Here is a 9159-nt window from a genome sequence, read left to right as displayed (position 1 = left end):
TTTTTTTTTTTTTTTTTTTTTTTTTTTTTTGAGACAGGGTCTGGCTCTATTGCTCAGGCTAGGGCTGAAATACAGTGGTACAGTCTTAGCCCACTGCAGCCTCGACCTCCCAAGTTCAACTCAAGCCATCCACCCATCTCAGCCTCTCAAGTAGCTGGAACTACAGGCATGCACCACCACTCCTGGGTAATTTTTTTTTTAATTTTTTGTAGAATCAGAGTCTCACTATGTTGCCCAAGCTGGTCTCAAATTCCTGGGCTCAAGTGATGCTCCTGCCTCCCACCTCAACCACCCAGAGTGATGAGATTACAGATGTGAACCATTGCCCCAGCCAGGTAATTTCTTAACTTTCAGATATAGTACTTATTCTGTTCCCTTTCTGTGGTCTTCTTTTGCTTCAGGTACTCTATCCATTAAAAAGGGCGAGAGAATGAAGTTGGCCTGAGAAAAATATTTTTAAAGTGTTTAGTCAAAATACATGGTGGTAGGAATAACAATACTACCACCATGTAGTGTTGAAACTGTCACATGATCCTTATAGGTTAGCACAAATAATGGGATATTCCAATCCTATCAGCCTCTGGGTCCTTGAGAACCAGGATTCTTGGTATGGAAGTGCCTAGTAACTATTTCAGATCTTTCTGATCTCTATTTGTCACTTTTCTTCAATGCTTTTTGTTTCTTCATTTCTTTGAACTTGTATTTCTTCCTTTTTTTTTTTTTTTTTTTTTAAAGTCTCTCTCTATCACCAGTCTGGAGTGCAGTGGCACCATCTCGGCTCACTGCAACTTCCACCTCCTGGGTTCAAGCAATTCTCATGCCTCAGCCTCCCAAGTAGCTGGGATTACAGGCACACGCCACTACACCTAGCTAATTTTTGTATTTTTAGTAGAGACGGGGTTTCACCATGTTAGCCAGGATGGTCTTGATCTCCTCACCTCATGATCCACCCACCTCAGCCTCCCAAAGTGCTGAGATTCCAGGCATTAGCCAACATGCCCGGCCTGAACTTATATTTCTTTTTGCCTTCTCTTGTGTCTATTTGCTCTACAGTGTCTCCTGGTTTGGTTGTCATTTTTAAAATGATTTTTTTTTCTTTTCATTTCTAGTTCTTTCTTGAATTCTGTCACCCAATTTTAAGTTTTTCTAATTCTGATGAATAACGCTCTTTCATGTCTTTTACCATTTTCTTAATGTCTTTAGTTCCTTTCAGATAGTATGTCACTCTATTTAACTCTTCTTTTTCAACATGTCTTTCTGGGTTGCTCTCATTGTCTATACTCCCTTAAGTTTTGCATAACAATACTGAGACCCAATGTTACTCATCCAAGTTCACTTTTCAAAGTATGAAAAACAATATAATTTTAAAAACAAATTTGCATTCTAATGTTTCCTTTGGAGAAAAGTGGCAGAAGTGATTCCCAAAACCAACTAGTCAACGTTAGACTACAAACTTCCAAAGATAGACCACTTTGCTCCAGAGACTGGAAGTTTCTTTCAGGTAACTGTTTTTCCCTTTTATATCTCAAAAGCAAAGAAACTATCAATTTAGTCAGAAGACACTGCACCAAACAACACTCTCTCAAAAAATCCTAATGAGCCTTATTTCATTTCTTCTGTAGTATCAGTTCAGTTTCTGCTTTTGAGATTCTCCCTACAGAAAAGAATCATCTCTGACTCCTTTGTGTAAATCAAAGACAGAGATCAATGACATACAGAATTAATATGAAACAGCATTTTAAATGCAGACATCATCCAACACAATCACTGAGCAGAAAACTTTGTCTTCATTGAAATATTTGATCAATTGTTTCATGTCAAGTAGTATTTTTAATTAGATATTTGTCCCTCTTCACATAAAAGGGCTGATTACTATATTTTACAGAAGAATGCATTTAACAATTTCCTACCAACAAAATAGAACTTTGCCCTCAAAATGTTTTAACCATTTGAACTTTAAAATGCAAGTTCGCAGTTCTTTAAGAGACTAACACAGAAGGCTAAAGTAATACTCCATAAAACCCAGAGAAGAGATTATAAAACTCCTCTGTAGATTCCTGTCTGGAGTCACAGCTTAACCAGAAAAAAATTCATCACAATTTAAGCACCTTAGTGATATTTTTATATAGCTCATAGAACAAGTGAGACATTTAAGTTTTCTCTGCTTTAAAGGTCATTTCAAGCCTAGGATGATGGGGCACACCAACAGTCCAAGCTACTTGGGAGGCTAAGTTGGGAGAATCACTTGAGCCTAGGAGTTCAAGGCTACAGTGAGCTATGATTGTACCACTGAACTCCAGACTGGGTGACAGAGCAAGATCTTGTCTCTAAAAAAATTAATTAATTAATTTAAAAATAAAATCAAAGTATTAGTATACCATGACTACTACCCTGCCTGAAACTCTTTCATAACTCCCTTTTTCTTAAAGGATGAAAGTCAAGTTGCTTGATGTCTCATCCCTTGGTGACCTGGCACTTAGCCTCATCTCTGTCAAACATTCATTCAACAAAGATGGCTTGCCCTCAGCCCAGCAAGATAAAATCAGAGGGCTGGAGGTCCCTCACACATGCCACAATCTCTCACACGTCCATGCCTTTGCACACTGTTCCCTCCATGGACTTGCCCTTCCACCACTCCTTCTGATTGTAAATGTCCAGGCCAAAGGTAGTTCATCTGGTGGCCTCTGAGGAGGTAGCTCAGGGTAGGATACTAGCTGGAAAGAAGCACAAAGGAACTCTGTGTATTGATGAAAATAATTATGATTTTAAACATATCTTTGTAACTAGCGTGAGATGGTATCTCAATGTAGTTTTGATTTGCATTTCTCTAATGACCAGTGATGATGAGCATTTTTTCATATGTTTGTTGGCCTCATATATGTCTTCTTTTGTAAAGTGTCTGTTCATATCCTTTGCCCACTTTTGAATGGGCTTGTTTGTTTTTCTCTTGCAAATCTGTTTTAATTCTTTGTAGATTCTGGGTATTTGCCCTTTGTGAGATGGGTAGACTGCAAAAATTTTTTCCCATTCTGTTGGTTGCTGATTCACTCTAATTATTGTTTCTTGATAAAGATAAAAACTACATGATTATCTCAATAGATGCAGAGAAGGCCTTTGACAAAATTCAACAGCCTTTATGCTAAAAACTCTCAATAAACTAGGTATCGATGGAATGTATCTCAAAATAATAAAAGCTATTTATGACAAACCCATAGCCAGTATCATACTGAATGGGGAAAAACTGGAAGCATTCCCTTTGAAATCTGGCACTAGACAAGGATGCCCTCTCTCACCACTCCTATTCAATATAGTATTGGGAGTTCTAGCCAGAGCAATCAGGCAAGAAAAAGAAATAAAGGGTATCCAATTAGGAAATGAGGAAGTCAAATTGTCTCTATTTGCAGACGACATGATTGTATATTTAGAAGACCCCATCATCTCAGCCCCAAATCTCCTGAAACTGATAAGCAACTTCAGTAAAGTCTCAGGGTACAAAATCAATGTGCAAAAATCACAAGCATTCCTATAAACCAATAACAGACTTAAAGAGAGTCAAATCAAGAACGAACTTTCATTCAGAATTGCTACAAAGAGAATAAAATACCTAGGAATACAACTAATAAAGAATGTAAAGGACCTCTTCAAGGAGAACTACAAACCACTGCTCAACGAAATAAAAGAGTACACATACAGATGGAGAAACATTCCATGCTCATGGTTAGGAAGAATCAATATTGTGAAAATGGCCATATTGCCCAAAGTAATTTATAGATTCAGCGCTATCCCCATCAAGCTATCAATGACCTTCTTCACAGAACTGGAAAAAAACACCTTAAACTTCATATGGAACCAAAAGAGAGCCTGCATAGCCAAGACAATTTTAAGCAAAAAGAACAAAGCTGGAGGCATCACCCTACCTGACTTCAAACTATACTACAAGGCTACAGTATTCAAAACAGCATGGTACTGGTACCAAAACAGAGATACAGACCAATGGAACAGAACAGAGGCCTTGGAAGTAATGCCACACACCTACAACCATCTGATCTTTAACAAACCTGACAAAAACAAGCAGTGGGGAAAGAATTCCCTGTTTAATAAATGGTGTTGGGAAAACTGGCTAGCAATGTGCAGAAAGCAGAAACTGGACCCTTTCCTGACATCTTACACTAAAATTAACTCCAGATGGATTAAAGACTTAAACATAAGACCTAACACCATAAAAACCCTAGAAAAAAACCTAAGCAAAGCCATTCAGGACACAGGCATAGGCAAGGACTTCATGACTAAAACGCCAAAAGTATTGGCAACAAAAGTCAAAATAGACAAATGGGATCTAATTAAGCTCCAGAACTTCTGCACAGCAAAAGAAACAATCATTAGAGTGAATCAGCAACCAACAGAATGGGAAAAAATTTTTGCAGTTTACCCATCTCACAAAGGGCAAATACCCAGAATCTACAAAGAATTAAAGCAGATTTGCAAAAGAAAAACAAACAAGCCCATTCAAAAGTGGGCAAAGGATATGAACAGACACTTTACAAAAGAAGACATATATGAGGCCAACAAACATGAAAAAATGCTCATCATCACTGGTCATTAGAGAAATGCAAATCAAAACTACATTGAGATATCATCTCACGCTAGTTACAATGGCAATTATTTAAAAATCTGGAGACAATAGATGATGAAGAGGATGTGGAGAAATAGGAACACTTTTACACTGTTGATGGGAGTGTAAATTAGTTCAGCCATTGTGGAAGACAGTGTGGCGATTCTTCAAGGACCTGGAAATAGAAATTCCCTTTGACCCAGCAATTCCATTACTGGGTATATATCCAAAGGATTATAAAGCATTCTATTGTAAGGACACACACACACACGAATGTTCATTGCAGCACTGTTTACAATAGCAAAGACTTGGAACCAACCCAACTGCCCATCAATGATAGGCTGGACAGGGAAAATGTGGTACATATACACCATGAAATACTATGCAGCCATAAAAAATGATGAGTTTGTGTCCTTTATAGGGACATGGATGAACCTGGAAACCATCATTCTCAGCAAACTGACACAAAAACAGAAAATCAAACACCGCATGTTCTCACTCATAGGCGGGTGTTGAACAATGAGAACACATGGACACAGGGAGGGGAGCATCACATAGTGGGGTCTCTTGAGGGGGAACTAGGGGAGGGATAGCAGGTGGTGGGGAGCTGGGGAGGGTTAACATGGGGAGAAATGCTGATATAGGTGATGGGGAGGAAGGCAGCAAACCACATTGCCATGTATGTACCTATGCAACAATCTTGCATGTTCTTCACATGTACCCCAAAACCTAAAATTCAATAAAGCATATATTTAAAAAAAAAAGAAACTGAAAATACAACTCACAGAATAATAAAAAATATTTGCAAATCAACAAAAAAAGAAAATAATTATGATTTATATCTCCATTGAGGTGATGTCAATATGGATGTATACATTTGTCAGAATTCATTGAGCTAAATCACATTCTGTGCATTTTACTTAAAATTTTTTAAATGTTAAGCAACAAGATAAAAGTCAATTCAAAAGCATCATTTTCACTGGGCGTGGTGACTCATGTCTGTAATCTCAGCAATTTGGGAGGCTGAGGCAGGCAGATCACTTTAGGTCAGGAGTTTGAGACTAGCCTGGCCAACACGGCAAAACCCCATGTCTAATAAAAATACAAAAATTAGTAGGGCATGGTGGCAGGTGCCTGTAATCTCAGCCACTAGGGAGGCTGAGGCAGGAGAATTGCTTGAACCCAGGAGGAAGAGGTTGCAGTGAGCCAAGATTGTGCCACTGCACTCCAATCTAGGCAATAGAGCAAGACTCCATCTCAAAAAAAAAAGGGGGGGCATTATAAAAGGCATTATTATTTTCCATTAGAAGCTCTCCCTACTTCTGACTCAGGCTGATTTGGATATCCTCTCTGTGAGCCCATAACACTTTATGAATACTTCTATCCCAAGATTTGGAAACTTATCTCACTGTACATACACAACTATTGAATTTACTTGTCTACCTGACAAGACTATAAACTTTAGAGAGGATAAGGTTTGGACTGGTGTCCCTGCCCAAATCTCAAGTCAACTGTAATTCCCAATGTTGGAGGGGGGGGCTGATGGGAGGTGACTGGATCAGGTGGACTTTCCTCTTGGTGCTATTCTCATGAGATCTGGTCATTTAAAAGTGTGCAGCACCTCCGCTTCCTGCTTCTCTTCCTCCTGCTCCAGCCATGTGAAGTAATGACTTTCCCTTTGCCTTCCGCCATGATTGTTAAGTTTCCTGAGATGTCCCCAAAAGCCAAACAGATGCCAACATCGTGCTTCCTATATAGTCTGTAAAACTGTGAATCAATTAAACCTCTTTATAAATTATACAGTCTCAGGTATTTCCCTATAGTAGTGCAAGAATGGACTGATACAGAGAGCAAAGACCAGGTCTTAATAGTTACATTTCTCTAACACCTACTACATCTTTGTGGCATCTTCAGTACCATGAAAAGCATCCAGTAAACATCTATAAAATGAATCAAAATAAAATTTAATGATGGGAAGATGATGGTGGTGACAAGGGGAAGACAGGAGGATTTCTGACGTTGACACAACCCATAAAAATGACAACACAGGCCGGGTGTGGTGGCTCACGCCTATAATCCCAGCACTTTGGGAGGCCAAGGCAGGCAGATCACGAGGTCAGGAGTTTGAGACCAGCCTGGTCAACGTACTGAAACCCCATCTCTACTAAAAATACAAAAATTAGCCAGGTGTGGTGGCACAAGCCTGTAGTCCCAGCTACTTGGGAGGTTGAACCTGGGAGGCAGAGGTTGCAGGGACCCAAGACCATGGCATGGCACTCCAGCTTGGGTAACAGAATGAGACTCCCTATCCAAAAAAAAAAAAAAGACAACACAGTAAAAGGTAATCATCAACTACAATTGGAATCAGCTTACAAACTACTCCCACCCTTTGGATACCATCTTTCATCCCCAGACACACATATACGAGCTCTTACCATCACTTTCTTTACTGTTCCTTTTAAATAGTTTACACCAAGATTTCCATTTGGGGCTGCAGGGGAACACTTTCCCAGTGTAAGGTGAGATTTGTCTGTTTATTCTTTTGTCATCCCAAAAGATTGAGTAAGGCATTTAGCAGCCTTTCACACGATGAACTTACATCCCATAAATGATCAGCATGAAGGATGGCAAATCAATTTTCCAAGAAAGGTTTCCCTTGCTTCTTGTTTAGGAAATTCAACTCTAATCTCTTCAAAACACATGTCTCAGTGAGTTTTATCATCCCTATAATTAACTTAATTTAGATAAATATTAGTCTCCAGAAATTTTACATTATAACTTGGCTATGGTTGAACACTCCAGGAAGGCCCTAATGTGCTACAGAAATCAATGAAATGTTAACAAGCATTGACAGCTTATCAGGTGCCACAGAGGAGAGAAGAATCCAAAAAAGGATTGTGCCATCCAGGCATCTCTGTCCCTTCAAGGTTATCATCTTGCCACTCAGCCACCTAAATTAACCGACCTAAAGGCAGAGCCAGAGCCTTAGCTAATTGTGAAATTCCTCCCCATAGTAAACCTTTTCCTTCTATACTTGCCACTCAGCACCTCTGCCCATGAACTTCTGTTGAGAAAGAACTGAAACTCATTTATTTAGTGGTGAAATTGACTGAGACAGACTCGTGTTCTCTCTCATGAGCAATTCCAAAATCCCCAAACTCTGAAAACCAAAAACCATGGGGGTTTTTTTGAGACAAGCTCTCGCTCTGTCACCCAGGCTGGAGTGCAGTGATACAATCACAGCTTACTCCAGAGTTGACCTCCTGGGCTCAGGTGATCCTTCCACCTCATCCTTCCGCATGCCATCATAGCCAGCTATTGTGTGTGTGTGTGTGTGTGTGTGTGTGTGTGTGTGTGTATTTTTTGTAGAGATAGAGTTTCACCACATTGCCCAGGCTGGTCTTGACCTCCTGGACTCAAGCAATCCTCCCACCTCCGCCTCCCAAAGTGCTGGGATTACAGGCATGATCTGCTGCACCCAGCCTAGAAAACTTTTTGAAATTTGACACAAACTCATTTGGTAGCACACCTTGGATTGAACTTACATGAGACTATTTGTAGTCTTCATCCCATTTAGTGGAAAAATTCATCACTGTCTGATTACAGAGAGCTAACCCAGACCATGTTGACAGTATGGTATAACATATACTAAATTCAATGTATCACCTTTCTAAAATTCAAAAATATCTTAATGCTGAAATACATTTAGCATGGAATATTTTAGATCTAGTATTGTGGGGCTGAGCCCACTAGAATGTCAGGAGGGTCAGAGATACCCACCATGGCACCTCTGGGTCCAGGTGGAAAGGACAAGCACCATGGAGCTTCTGGGGGTCTGGCACCAGTGGCAGAGCAGGCAGTGGGGCACACCTGCCTGGTAGTGCTACTCCTGATTCAAAGCATCACCTCCTTCAGGAGGTTTACATTCTGGCAGCCCTAATTCACAGGAGGCACAACTGAGCCACAGCCTTACTGTTGAAATCCATTGTTAGGAGATGGTGAGGATGACAGGGCCCTGAGGCAGACCTCTGAGGACACCTATGCAGCTGTCCATGGAAACAAACCCTTTTGGAATCCATGACCATGACCAGGTGTCATCTCCAAGGCAGCAGGCCAAGTCAGTGAATGCTGGTACCCAGTTAATTACACCAATTTGTTTATATCATACATACCTATCTGAAGGCTGAACTGAATTACGAACTTGGTATTGAAGTATAACAAACATGCAGAACAATGCACATTGTATAAGTGTACCACTAGGTGAATTTTCACAAATAAAACACACCTCTGTAAACAGCATCCAGTTCCAAAAATCGAATAGCCCTAGCACTGCAGAAACCTCCCTCATGTTTCCTTACAAATTATTACCATCTGCATCCCTCCACCAAGGGCAACCACAATCTTGAGACTTCTGAGAGTCTAGTTTTTGAAGCTTGATTTTCTAAATGAAATTCACCAAATGTTTTGCCATTAGGTAGACATGATTTTAGTGATAGCCAAATTTCCTTACTACCTCTGAAAGTGAGACCATAAGCCAGTTGGGCAGA

The 9159-nt window shown here is 40.0% G+C and overlaps 1 protein-coding gene and 1 non-coding gene across 3 annotated transcripts in view; one reads left to right on the top strand and one right to left on the bottom strand.

Annotated features, from left to right (window-relative positions):
- CACNA1D (calcium voltage-gated channel subunit alpha1 D) overlaps positions 1-9159 on the bottom strand; it is a 461268-nt gene that overhangs the window by 406928 nt on the left and 45181 nt on the right. The window lies entirely within an intron of this gene.
- LOC116559653 lies at positions 1950-2075 on the top strand. The gene has a single exon (XR_004272556.1). It is a non-coding gene; the product is annotated as a small nucleolar RNA SNORA26 (small nucleolar RNA).

The sequence above is a fragment of the Sapajus apella genome, unplaced genomic scaffold (assembly GCF_009761245.1).
Source record: "Sapajus apella isolate SASKATOON/1434 unplaced genomic scaffold, GSC_monkey_1.0 scaffold23, whole genome shotgun sequence".
Classification (NCBI taxonomy): domain Eukaryota; kingdom Metazoa; phylum Chordata; class Mammalia; order Primates; family Cebidae; genus Sapajus; species Sapajus apella.
The sequence above is the reverse complement of the archived record's forward strand: the minus strand, read 5'-3'. Positions and strand labels throughout refer to the sequence as shown.